Genomic DNA, 15,314 nt, shown 5'->3' on the forward strand with positions numbered 1-15,314 from the left:
GAATTTTCAGCAAACGGTAAGAAAAGTTAATATCAATCATGTATTGTACTTGCAAGCTAATTGAATACCATATACAATAAGATTGGGTCTGGCTGGCAAAGTTTCTATCCAGGGAGGTGATGTCTCGTCCCAAGGAGGAGTGCACACTTTGCAGCCAATTAGAAGAGTTTGTGGGCGTGCGATGGATGGAGTGCATGAGCCAATCCACCACTTGCAAGGCCAATCTATACCATCAATGCCATAGGAGATAGGAAACCTTCCAGACCTACCTACAATCTTGGATCTTGAGATGGAGGCAATGATCGATGCATTGATTTCCATGGATGTCGAGACATCTGATCTGCTTAAAGATGAAGCATCCATACCATTATATGATGGGTGCCGAGTATCTTGCCTGAAGACACTACTTGCACTCTTAAGTGTGCAAGCAAAATATGGGTGGAGCAATGCGAGTGTGACCGAGTTGTTCAGGTACCTTATACATACGCTTCGTTGATTTTTTTTTCGGCACTATTATTAAAAATATTTGTGCTTTTTCAAGGTATTTATGATTTTTTTCAGGTTATTGAAATATCATATATTACCACTTACAAATACCATACATGAGTCTCGTGATGATGCACTACATGTTTTACGAAAGCTTCGCATGGACTACAACAACATCCATGTATATATCAACGATTGTATACTGTTTCGAGGAGAATACGAGACTATGGAGACATGTCCAAAGTGTGGTGTTCACAAGTATAGGACTTGCAAGGGCAAACCATCCCTCAAAAAGTTCTCAGACACTTTCCTCTTATCCCCCGCATAAACCACATGTTTCGTACGTCTAGCATGGCGAGCTTGGCAATGTGGCATGCGCAGAATAGGTCCATGAATGGAGTTTAACGAATATCAGCGGATTCACGCGCATGGAGCCATATTGACTCTACCTTCCCATGCTTTGCCTGAGAGCCAAGGAATCTTCAGCTCGGTCTTGCAATGGATGGTGTGAACCCATTCAGTCTACACTCAACTTCTTACAGTGTGTGGCCTATAGTCCTTGTCAACTACAATATCCCTCCATGGCTTTCTACAAAGAAAGGAGATCTCATCCTTAGCTTACTCGTCCACGACCGCTACAAAGTCAAAAATATGGACATGTATCTTCGTCCATTAGTCGATGAGCTTAAGATTTTGTGGGAGGAGGGGGTCACCGTGCAAGATATGAGCAAGCGCGATGGTCGGCGGTTTGCCAATATTCGAGCCATTCTCATGTGGACGATGCATGACTTTCCGAGATTCAGAGAGTGCTAAGGTGAACAGGCCTCCGTTCACATTGGTAATATCTATATTTTATCTCGTTCAAGCTTGTATTCATTGGGTCATGGTGTTGGAGCAGGTCTGGTTACCTCAGGTTATCATGCATGTCCATTGTGCAGGCCACAGTTAGACTCCCGAAGGTCACGAACCATGAAGAAGATGGTATATCAAGGACACACTATTTTTTTGCTAGAGAATCATGAACTCAGGGAAGATTTTCTTGGACGATCTCCAACACGTATGAATACCGCAAGTTGGTATGAGATGAAAATGGTCCACACGGAGTCACATCGAAACGGAATGCGGCAGTTCTCAGTTTTCTACGAGTTGCCATATTGGACCCACTTACAGGTCAACCACTTGTTGAATCCCATGCATATTTTCAAGAATGTGGGCAACTTGCTATGGGACCACATCATAGGAAAGAGAGACACTATAGGGGCACGAATGGATTTGAAGGAGGTAGGTAAGATGGAGGCGCTTTGGCCGTAGTCGAGTGCTGATGGTGGCGTGCAGCTACCTCGCGCTCCTTGGGTTTTGTCCACTAAAGAAGAGCGCATTGTGAAGTAAGTAGTCAAGTTTATCTGCACTCTGACAGGTATGATGCGTTCTCTCAGGTCTGCATTTTCTAAAGACGACCAATTATCAGGGCTAAAATCCCATGACTAGCATAAGATATGTCAGGTTTGTACTACGAATGGATTGTAATTGGCGTGCGCATTTTGCTATTTGGAGTGTAGCCATTATTCATAATGCTTTCTCATTTATGGCAGTTTGTACTACCGATCAAGATCGCAGTATGTCGACCTTCCAGTGTATGCGGAGTTGTGTCAGGAGATTGACATGGGACCATAGGATACTTCATACTTGGAGCATCCACTTACTCAATTCGTTGACCAATCGCTTATAAGGGTACATAAGATATGCATTTTAAGTGATATCTTTTTTTAAGGATTTATATTACTGTGCTTTGTATGATTTAAATTGATTATTCTAACATTATTTTTTGTCTGTGCAAGTGACATTTTCAGGATGAGTCGAGGGATGAGCATTGAGGAGTTACAGGATATCTTCACGCACATGTCTCCAGACCAGATTACCAGATTCAGAGACATAGTAGACCAGGAGCTGTCTTGGTCTTCATCAGGGTGCTCTGCTAGATCTACTTCAGCGCGATCAGATGCTTCAGCTTCGAGCAGACGAGCTCAACGGTCCAGACTTGGGACAGAGGGAGGGAGTGCTTCAGGGTCAGGGGGATGCTGCAGAGATACGGAGGCAGTGAGCTTGCGGTCGACACGGGATACAAGTGTGACTCCTCGCTCTCGTGGTAGTTCCAGGGAGCATGGCTCAGGCTCAGGTGGATGCTGTGGAGGCACGGACGCGGTGTCTATGTCTCATCGTTCAACTGGAGTTGCATCACCTCCAGGATTTGTCACACCTGTGGAGATGTCTACTCCAGTTACTCCGACTTTTGCTCAGTTGTCAGCAGGTGGCACCCCTATGGGTGCCACTCCAACAGATATTACCCCGGTCGGTACACCAGATGCACAGGGGTCTCTTGGATATGCCCAGGAGCGTGGACGCAGATGGGAGAGGACCCATCTTAGGCATACCCCAGGGGGATATGCATATCTAGTCGATGATATGTCAAGAGCCATCATCATGAATGATGAGGGAAGGAGGGTGATGGCTCGCATGAGAGAGTTGTGCCAATAAGTTTTTCAGCACAACGTCTTAGATCATTGGAAGAACATACCAGAGGGGAGTAAGGACTACATAGTAGCATCCTTGCATGAGGAGTTTCTGGTTCCAGCCTCAGTAGATAGATTTTCTACGGGCTGGATGATGGATTACATGCGTGCATATATGCCACACAGACAATCTGACGTACACAAGGCAATCAAGAGTGGGGCTGCAAAGCCTGAGTGGTTACAGATCGTGATCCGACCGGCCTTGAGATTCGATATGCAGAGAGGCACGGTCTCACTTCATTGATCGACCGATTGTATAAATGCGGCAGCCCTATAAGTCACTCATCTTTCTTGTCCATAGTTACTATGTTTAATTAGAATGCATTATTGTATAGTGGACTGATGTGTTGTTGTTTCTTTTTTTTCAGAATCTGTTCGATGCTCCTTTGCGGTGGGATGAGCTTTCAGAGGGCAAGGATATGTAGCTCGCCCCTGGATCTCTGGAGCTCACACACCTTTATTTTTTGGTCGGCTGATCTATGTAGACATTTTTAATGTATTACTGATATCTTGTCATGATTGTACCAATTGCTTATTATGCGATCATGTATTTATTTCATGTATCAATGTTATGATTTCAGTATACTTTGTTTTTATTTGCAGGAGCATTGTACATAGTGTAGAAACTATTTTGTATGGCTCAAATAAAGCACATAGTGCTATATGTGGTAGGGTAGCTTGCTGGCCTACCACAAAAGAAAATTTTTCCATGTTACCATCTCTATTAGCATGACAAATTTACTACTCGCGTCGTTATTGGCGTCGTTATTTTCGTTGCAAACCATCGCTATCAACGTCGGTATTGGCGTCAGATTTGCGACGCTGATACCGACTGTTCTATGGCATCGCCAATAACAACGCTTTTTGCGACGACAGGGGTAAATTTTGTTATTTACATTTTTGTCGCTTTTAACATCGGTATAAGGCCTATATCTTGTAGTGATGGTCGAGCGGACGGCATTTTCGTGTGGAGCGTATCGACACAAAATATACTCCACAACGGATTGTGGTATCATGGCAAAGTTCAAGCAAAAGAGCCCACGACAGGAACAGATCCAAACATTGTTATAGATGAGATGAAGTATTTTGGAAACTTGCAAAGTATTATCATGGTGGATTACCGTAGCTTCTCCATGATCCTATTTGATGTTGTGCAGTGGTTCAAAGTGGTACTACAAGGAGCGAGGGCAATAGTTCGATGAGGTCCATTTGGATTTCTTGAAATAGATTTCGAAAAAAGATAGATGGATTTGCGGACACGTTTGTATTGCTGGCCCATTATGAACAAGTGCATGAACTCATGTATTTTTTAATTTTATTACGAGATGGTACATGTCACAAAAGTTAAATCTCTCTTGTACGTGATTTTGAATAGTTAATTTTCTATCAAAACCCTTGACAACCTCAATGGTGGTATGTTGTACCTTCAACTCCCCGAAGTGCAAGAGTATATGATGAAAACAATATTCCCAGCATAGATGAGGATAGTATGCAAATAGAGGGGTTGATATTGTAAGGGGTGGAGGCCACAGAAAGCTTGGAGCATGTAGAGGAGCCAAAATAGGATAACAATGATGGAAAGATAGGAGACCAAGAATTCGTATGCGGAGTTGTGTCAGGAGATTGATATGGGACCATAGGGTGCGTCATACTTGGAGCATCCACCTACTCAATTTGTTGATGAATCACTTATAAGGGTACATAAGATATATGTTTTAAGTAAGATTATTTCTTTGAGATTTATATTACTGTGCTTTGCTTGATTTATATTGATTATGATAACATCAATTTTTGTCTGTATAGGTGACCTTTGTGGATATTTAGATCTGCACAATGAGTCAAGGGATGAGCAACGAGGAGCTTCAGGAGATCTTCACACGTATGTCTCTAGATCAAATGGCTCGATTCAGAGATATGGCAGACTAGGAGCTACCTCAAACACCATCAGGCCATCCTATTAAATCTATTTTGGTACGCTCTTATGCTTCGGTTTCCAATAGACGAGGTCGATGCTTCAGACTTGTGTCGGATGGAGGGAGTGGTTCTTGGGGATGGTACGGAGATGTGGATGTAGTGAGCCTGTGACTTGAGATACAAGTACTGCTAGAGTTGCATCACCTATGGGATTTGTAACACCTGTGAAAATGTCTACTCCAATCAGACAAGCTTTTGCTTAGCCGTCCACCGGTGGTACCTTTATGGATGCTACTTGGAGAGATATCACCCTCGTAGGTACATCAGATGCACAGGGGTCTCCTGGATATGCCCAGGAGCATGGTTGTAAGTGGGAGAGGACACATCTTAGATATATCCCAGAGGGGTATGGATACCTTGTAGATGATAAGACAAGAGCCGTCATCATGAATGATGAGGGGAGGAGGGTGATGGCTGCTATGAGAGAGTTGTGCCAACAAGTTTTTCGGAACAACATCTTGGATCATTGGAAGAACATACCAGAGGGGAGTAAGGACTACATAGTAGCATCCTTGCATGAGGAGTTTCCAGTAACCACCGCAATAGATAGGTTTTTCACAGACTCGATGATGGAGTTGATGCATGCGTACATGTCACACAAATGATCGGACGCACACAAGACACTTAAGAGTGGGGTCTCAAAGCTCGAGTGGCTAGACGTAGATGACTGGCACCAACTCAAGAAGGAGGCTATAGATTCTCCAGGACGTTGGAGAAAACAACGTGAGGCAACAAGGGCACCACCAAAGGCAGGAGTGATCCATCATCTTGGGAGTGGCTGCACCACAATACTTATCTAGAGGACTTTGTAAGTTTTCTTTCATTCTTCTCACTTATTTTTTTGCAATATCCCTTGTACTGATAATCGTATTTCTAACAATTGTATTTTTTTTCTTTGCGGCACTCCATTACAAACCGCGATCCCACCGTCCTAGAGACTCGATATGCAGAGAGACACGATCTCACTGTATTGATCAACTAATTGTATGCACGCGGTGGCCGAGTAAATCACTCATCTTTCTTGTCCATACTTACTAATTTTAAATTAAAATGCATTATTGTATGGTGGGTTGATGTGTACTAAATTTTTTAATTGTAACCATCGCTATTAGCGTCACAAATTTACTGCACACATTGCTATCAGCGTTGCAATTTGTGTCGCAAACCATCACTATGGGTGTCGCTATCAGTGTCGCATTTGTGATACTGATAGCGACACAAATAGCAACTCCCACAGCAATGCTTATAGCAATGGTTCTATGGCGTCGCTAATACCGACATTTTGAGCAACGATGGGAAATTTTTTTTCAATGAACATTTTCGTCGCTTTGAACTTTGGTATGAGGCATGTATCTTGTAGTGCGTTTTATATGGAAGATAAGCCCTTGACACTGGTTGGATACACGGATGCAGAATAGGTAGGATACTCATATGACTGTAGATGTACAAGTGGTTATGTCTTTGGATCTTGAAGTGGAATGATCAGCTAGAGCAGCAAGAAGCAATCTACGGTTGCATTGTCTAGCACTGAGGCAGAGTATAGGGGTGCTGCATTGGCAGCATGTGAGATTGCATGGCTACTCAAGCTTATGGTTGATTTGGTCATACAAGTGGATGCTCCAGTGAAGAATTTGTTATGCGACAATCTCAATAGTGTACTCATAGCAACGAATCCAGTATACCATGCCAGGACTAAACACATTGAGGTACACTACCATTTTATCAGAGAGATGGTTCTAGCGGGGAAAGTAGATCTTATGCATGTGAAGACTGATGAATAGGTTGCAGATATCTTTACCAAGTCTCTGGGTAAAGATAAGTTCATTGTTTTTCAATAGCTACTTGGTGTGTAGAGGCTGTCTTGAGCTTGAGAGGGAGTGTTAAGACTTCAAGCTCTTGTGTGTGACCAACAGTGTCTTAGCTGTGTCCAACTATATCAGCAAGTGTGGGACATTAAATAAGTTGGTGACTTTAGGCTATGTGTGAATGGTCTATAGACCTTAGAGTGTTGTATTCACTTCAGATATATGTATTATGGAATAATAGAAGAAAAGATGAGATGACAGCATATCGCTCCTCTCTATGGCTCCAACCCTTCTCTTTGTCTCTCTTAATAGGTTGCAATTGAAGATATGGAGTTGGATGTAAAGACTGCATTCTTACATTGTGATCTACATGAGGGCATATATATGTAGCAACCTGAAGGTTTTGTTGCTAAAGGCAAAGAGATGATGGTCTGTAAATTGAAATGAAGTTTGTCTGGGGGACTGAAACAAGCATTGTGGGAATGGTATCATAATTTTGATACTTTCATGCAGTCTCAGGGCTTTTAGAGAAGTCAAGTTGATCACTGCTTGTACACAAGAAGGCAGCAAATGGCAGCTTGATTATCTTGGTTCTGTATGTTGATGACATGCTGATTGCTGGCAAGGATATTGATGCCTTGGATTCATTGAAGAAAAGTCTTCATGGCATCTTTGACATGAAGAATCTTGGTGATGCCAATCACATTCTTGGGATGCAAATACTCAGAGAGATCGATCAAAGGGGTTACTCTATCTATCTCAGTAGGAGCATGTATCCAAGATTTTGCAGTGTTTCAATATGGAAGGGGGGAAAGAAATCGAAGTTCCATTGCCTCCATATGTGAAACTCAATGCAAAGGATAGCCCTACATCTGATGATGAAAGGCTGAAATGGCCAAGATTCTGTATGCTTCAACCATTGGCAATTTGATGTATGCTATGGTTGCTACATGTCTAGACATTGCCTTTGCTGTGGGAGTGGTTAGCAGGTACATGGCAAACCTTGGCAAGAAGCATTGGGAAGTAGTGAAAGGTATTATGAGATACCTCAAGGGGACAAAGGATTTGTGCATCTACTTTGGTAAGCAGAAAACATCTGTCATTGGCTTTATGGATGCAGACTATGCTGGACATGCAGATTGCACGAAGTCCGCTACAGGGTATGTGTTTAACTTCACATAGGGGGGTCTATCTCTTGGATATCTAGGCTACAGAAGTGTGTTGCACTATCTACTATGGAGGCAGAGTATGTGGCTGCCACTAGGGCATGCAAAGAGGCCTTATGGCTATCACATTTGGTTGTGTTGAGCTTGGGATTACTGAGGTTCCTATCCTCTAGTGTGATAGTCACAGTGCTATCATGTTAGCACAAAACCATGTCTTTCATGCAAAGACAAAACACATACAAGTGAAGTATCATTTCATCTAAGAGGTACTTGACAGCAATAGCATTGAGCTAGTCAATGTGCACATTGATGATAACCCTATAGACCTTCTCATGAAGGGTCTTCCAGTAGAGAGGTTTGCCCATTCTTAGTAGATGATGGGTATTGGATAGGTATAGTCTTTTCAGCTTTGTACATACTTAGACTTAGCTGATTATTTTCCTCTAACTTTGGGCACATTGCCTTTAGGGGAAGGTTGTTGGGATAAAGGGTAGTGCTTGTGTCCGCCCGTAAGGGCCAAGTTGTACATAGTACATATACCTATCTAAAACATTATTAAGGTACACTCTTCAGTACTACAAATCGTGTGTCTCTATCTCTTGTCTCTCTCAACCTGCATCTCTACATAGAAGCTCCATTGAAGCTAACTCAATAGGTTAATCAATGATAATTAGAATGTGATCTTTTACACTACATACAAGCATAGGGTATAAATTTCTAAATTTTGTCCCTTTAGCAACTACAAGTGACCCGTTGCATATCTTCCAAGCATGATTATGAAATACACCATGGTAAGCATAGTCATCCTAGGGGCTAGTACTTATAAACATTCCTTAAAGTCTAGTGACACTCCTAAGTATAAAGGAAGAACCATTGGCAAGTGACAAGTGTATGTCTCCTACTCCAACAATGGTATGCAAAGCAAAGTAATTTTCCAAAGAGAGGCATCCCTATCTTTCAACATCATATATAACAAACCACTCCTTATGAGAAATAACATGAAATGATACCTCTTAGTCAAGAATCTAATCCTTGACACATATTATTTATTTGTAGCAACCAAGAATGTATACCCAAGTGCATATTACCATCATCACTATTTATGGTGCTAATCTCTTCAATATTTTCCTTCTATTTCTCCTCTTTATTTTCTCATTGTCATTATTTTTCTTTCCTCTTTAAAAAAAATTTTGAAATAATAATTCTCAATATGACTTGTTCATTACAGTATAAAAGGAATCCATGTCTTTTCTTTTGAGAAAGATTTACTCATTGAGTCGTCTATCCTACCACATGATTTTCCCCTTGCATTTGACTTGCCTCTAACTATACATGCACAAGAGCTCTTGGATTTTGCATTCTTCTTCCTATTCACCTCTTCCATAAGCAAGTTACTTTTCCCATTAACACTAGTCCACTAGCAGTAGGTACCAAGTTTCTGATTGCAATTTTGAAAATATTCCAACTTTTAGACAAAATGACAAGGAAGAAAATAACCTTCATTGAGTCCTCAAATGCAATATTCTATGCTGACAATTGAATAATGATAATATTAAACCAATTTAGATGATTAGACATAGAAGTCCCCTCCTACATATGAAGATCAATGAGTTTCTTTATCTAATAGCATGTGACTCTCTCTTGTTTATTATAGACTTCATTCTTTGATCTATTCACCAAGGTTGTCATAAATAAAGAGGAGGAAGAAGGTGAAGAAGAGAAGGGAGGCTTCTTTCAAGTGTGTGCATGCACAAGCACGGGTGCACGCGCGCGCACGCACACACACACACACACACACACACACACACACACACACACACACACACACACACACACACACACACACACACACACACACACACACACACACACACACACACACACACACACACACACACACACACACACACACACACACACACACACACACACACACACACACACACACACACACACACACACACACACACACACACACACACACACACACACACACACACACACACACACACACATAGAGAGAGAGAGAGTGTGTGTGTGTGTGTCTCAAAAGAAATACAATAGTCTCAAGTTTTTTACATGGACAATGATGGAGCAAGAAGGAGAAAAATAAAAGCAAGAGAATGGAGAGGAAAATGCTCTCTCTCTCTCTCTCTCTCTCTCTCTCTCTCTCTCTCTCTCTCTCTCTCTATAGTAGAAGCAAGGAGGAAAAAACTATAGAGGTGCAATGGCTCTCAAGTTTGCACAAATAACAATGAGAGATTCTTTAGTTTTGAACCTTAAATACATGGATTCATAGGCATAAATCCTCGCCCCCTCTCCTCTCATCTGATTCTTTTTCCTATAATTTACAACCAGCTTTGGTTAGCTTGCTTGCTATGTTCACATTGATATGAGACTTTTTTGTGCATTCATGGGTTCAAAAAAATGATATGCATATGTTATTTGATCTAAAGATATAACAAATGATTCTTATTTAATATGTTCCAGGGTCTAAGATCATTCCAAAATCTAATTTGTTATTTTTCTCACACTCAACTACTCTCCTTCTTCATCTTTCCCACTTCTAATTAGCTCTCACCCAGCACACAAATAAGCACAAAATTAGGGAGCCAAGCTCAAGACACACCCACACTAATCAAGAGATTAGATCAAGTGGCTCCTCGTCATCCTCTACCCACACAAGATCCATGCACAAAGATACAACAAGAAGAATTATCGACAAATAGACCTTCAGACAGAAGAAAGAGGGAAATTAAAGAGGTGCAATAATCAACCATGCTCCAATCTCCTCAACCACTTTTTCCCAAGAACCTCAATTGCAGCCTTTTGCATGTTTATTAAATTCAAAAATTTTGACCATACCTAAAGTAAAAGTAAGAGCCTTTAGGTGTTGCATGTATTTTAGGCAAGTTGCTTAAAGTTCTAAGGCTTCCCTTTTCATCTTCAAGAAACACTTCCACACTTCTTTTTCTCTCATTCTTTTACACTTTCGTGGATCATTTGTCCACTTCCTAAACCACTCAATTCTCATTATTTTTTTGTCTTTACTTCTAACACCCATGAACATGATTACATTGATAAGAATGAATACTTCTCTTTGTTTTCTTATTGAAATACCAACCATTATCATGAAAAAGGAATAGAGAAAATCCACCACTCCAACACCAAAAAGGGTGAAAACCCTAAAATGAACACCTTAAATAAATCCCTCTTGTTAGATTTTCATCGGATTTCTCCCACCCATACGCTTCAAGTTAATTTGACAAAAAGAAATAAAATCATGAAAGCTTTGGTGTATTGCATATAAATAGGCTTCACTTAAAAGGGTAATTGAACGTTAGGGGCTTTTGTCTTTTTAAACCTTATCTTCTTCTTTCTTAATTGGTATGCAGGCTATGTGAACTATGAGGCAAGATGCTAAGGCAAGTACATGAGAAATCTAAACGTATGAATGATGCATAATATGTGCACATTGGGGTAAATGCAAATATAAGTAATGTAGATTTAGAGCATATGAATGGTGTGCAAACTTACGATATGGAAGATGCTAATTCTAGGGATGGAAATGCAAATGTGAATGCAATTATGGTCTTTGATGTTGATGTTTAATATCCACCCATAGTGATGCCAAAGAGGGCCATTACAGTGATCCATGAAACAAAGGGCACAATTTGGTTTTGTATTGCAATAATGGCCCATTGCTAAAAAGATACATGATCACATACACTTGAGGAATTCAAGGTAGCTCTATGTTGGGAGGCATATTGTACATATCACTTATATCTAGGACTAGAAGTGAGCTTCAAGCTCTAGGTTGGGGAACTGGGTATATGGGGGGTACCCTCTAAGGACTAGGATCTCTAAGGTTTGTCATCATATAGGTCTTGTCACATATGCTTGGGCATGGTTTAGTAGTCTTGGACTTTTTATCGGATTCTAAAGCATGGTATGCTGAGTGCAAGTGAGTGAATGTGAGAGGGGAGGGCTTTTAGCTTTTGTCGAGGTGAGAGGTGAGTAGGTGTGGTGCCCTGGTGGCAGAGGATTTTGACCCCTACCCTTGTGTGAGCTAGCTATTACTGTATTTTAAGCTATTAACACATTGCCTATGGAGGAGAGGACGCATAGGATTAAGGCACACAAGTATAGATCCATGCCCTTGGACTCGTGATATCGGGTTTGTGGCCCAATGAGATGTTACTAAGGCAACTCCTAGACTAAAGGGGGAGCATGGAAGATAAGCACCAAGCTTAGGTAGGACGAAAACTGAAAATGTACAACATGGCATGGCGTGAACGAGTGCCCTATGACACATGGTGCCATCATGTGCTTAGAAAGAATAGACCGTTGTATATGCCATTCAAGCTTCACAGTGGAAATGCACAGGTGGATAAAAAATTAAATAAGTTTATGTTTTTCTCATATTTGTTGTTTACTCTCTATTCCTTACTCAGATTCTGTTCTTTACGCCGTGTAGTTTTTACAATGGCAACAATTGTCGCCATAAGGAATAAAGAGTGGTGTGCACATTGAGTCCCTTTTATAAACATGTTGGAGCTAGAAGAACGTCCAGATGTCAAACAATTTTCGGGTCTGTTATAATGAGCTGAAAAATGCCAGAAAATATGATGAATTAGGGACAAGTTTCGGTAGCTCAGCGCGACGTCTCGTTGCGAGTACTTTTAAAAATGCCACTGAACACAGAGAATGTATGGTATCGCATGTCCATGACAATAGCTATGACAGATAGAACCAGCACGGCCATGGCAACTGAAGCCATTATAAGACCTCGTATTGCTCGAATATTTAGTTTTCCTCTCGAATTGTGTGATTCTTTTCCGCTTGAATTGTATGGTTTGCCATCAGGGCAGGGAGATGGCGGCTGATTGCCAGGCCAAGAATTGTTCCCAAGGTTGATAAGAACATTTTGTAAACAAGTTCCAATTTGCGGGACAGACCCACTCAAGCGATTGTGTGAGAAGTTTGCTTCTGTCAGGCTTTCCATGCCCCCCAGAAAGGGAATCTGTCCTGAGAGTTGATTGTATGAAAGATCTAAAGAGAGAAGCTTATTCAAATTATTCAAAGAGGATGGGATACTGGCAGTGAATGGATTCATGCTAAGAGTAAGTGAAACCTGGAGGTTCAAGAGAGATCCAATTTTTATAGGTATCGTGCCACTCAGACTGTTGTTGCCAAGCTGCAACTCAAGTAGAAGCGAACAATCGCCAATGGTAGATGGAAGAGATCCACTGAACCGATTGCTTTCTAATCGCAAGTTTTGAAGCTTTGTCGTTGGCGTTTGGCAAAGATCATCTGGTATCCCACCCACAAACTGATTCTTACTCAGGTCAAGCACAGTTAGCTGGCTAGCATTTAGAAATCCACTGGGAATCGATCCAGACAGACCATTGCCAGAAAGATGCAATTCTTGCAAGCTCGGTAGGTTACTCAATGCGGCTGGAAGATGACCAGACAAGAAATTGTCTGCAAGGTTGAGAAGAGCCAGACTGCTCCAACCATGCAGGTTAGCAGGTATGGGACCATGCAACAGATTCTGGCCAGCTTCGAAGTAAGACTGTGAAGCTGGCTGCCGTAACTGTTTGGGATGCTTCCATTAAGCCGGTTTTGCCCGACGCGCAGAGCAGTGAGGCTTCTGCAGGAGCCTAGATCAGGTGGGAGAGGGCCAGTGAGATTGTTGTTGGTGAGGATGAGTATCGAGAGCTGCTGGTGCGCGCACAGGTTCGTGGGAATGGTCCCGTTCAAGCTATTGGAGGCCAAATTGATAAGGTTCAGATCTGCGATGTTCAGCTGCGGGATGGGGCCCTGCAGCTTGTTGGAGTATGCTGAGAAGTTGCGGAGGTTAGAGAGCGACGCGATGCCGGCCGGTATTGTGCCAGTGAGGTTGTTCCTGGAGAGATCCAGGTTTGTGAGAGAGGCGAGGAGGCTGATGCTGGGTGAGAAAAACCCTGACAGATTCAAGGTCACCAAGTTCAGGCTCAGAACTGAGCCATTGCTTGTGCACTGAACACCTGGCCAGTGGCAGGGGCTGCTGTTGCTCGTATCCCATCGCTCTGTTCCTCCTTTGAGGTCTCTCCCGACGATGAGCATCGTGGACTCATCGGGTGAAAGGGCGGCCACCATAAACGCAGCCAACAGGCAGCACCAGGCGCTGATAAACCCTAACCATCTCAGAGCCATAATTTGCGCTCCGTTTTAAGAAGGAAAGAAACAGAGCGTAGTTGCGTGCTGCACCGATGGGCAGCAAGGGGGTATGAGATAACTCTCTCTCTCTCTCTCTCTCTCTCTCTCTCTCTGCGCGCAAATGGTTGATGATAACTTCATGAGGGGTTTCACATAATTTCTCCACCTAAAACGGACGGATTCTCTCCACAGATGAAGAAAGTGATGAAGCGGGTCTCCATGCGACTGACCGACTAGCTGACTGACACTGAAGAATGGAGAGAGAGAGAGAGAGAGAGAGAGAGAGAGAGTCTTCTCACCCACGAACCACCATGCCCGGCTCACTTGTTGAGTGAAATCGAACCACCATGCCCGGCTCACTTGTTGAGTGAAATCTGTGATGGTGATGAATGAGACGTTTGAAACTTAAGCTTCACAAGACCCAAGACCTTAGTGATGTAGTATCTTTTGACCAGCTTTAACCCACAAGCAGTTGGACTCTTTCCATTGAGAAGACTTTATGCCGATTGGGATCTAGTAATGTCATAGCATGCTCTTGAAACCTCTACGTTAATTCGCATCTAGTAGTGTCATCAACATCATGAGCTATTGTAAAGTGCTACTCTAAAGTTATGCAACAAATTGGGTGCTTGCATAGATAGCAAGTACTCACACTAGTTACACTTCCAATTTAATGCTCACTTGAACAACAAGTGCTCACACTCCAAAGTCCTAGCTCCACAAAGCTAACACTAGAAGGGTTTAGTTATTTCCCAAATGCAGTAATCTCAAAATCATGAGCTCATGCATGGATGCCATCCCACGACTCGCATGTTGTAATGAAGGGTCTATTCTTGAAGTTCAATTTTCACACAAAATCATCCTTCATATATGTGTTAAGACCAAAATTTTGAAAACTCAAGATTTACTTTTTATTCGTCAAGTTCAAACTTCCCATTTAAGTTATGATTTTGGCAAGAGACTACACATATCCTAAGGAAATGGACTAAGTTTTGTCCCAATGAGAGCAGAAACAAAAGATAGACATTGAAGAGCAATAATAAAGTGGTTGTAATGTATCTACCCCTAGGAGGTAGTGTTTAATAGTTGCTCAAACACCTTTCCATGAGTAA

This window comes from Lygodium microphyllum, chromosome 21, assembly GCF_053477565.2.
Source record: "Lygodium microphyllum isolate KBCC chromosome 21, Lygodium_microphyllum_v1.1.10, whole genome shotgun sequence".
In the NCBI taxonomy this organism is placed as follows: Eukaryota; Viridiplantae; Streptophyta; class Polypodiopsida; order Schizaeales; family Lygodiaceae; genus Lygodium; species Lygodium microphyllum.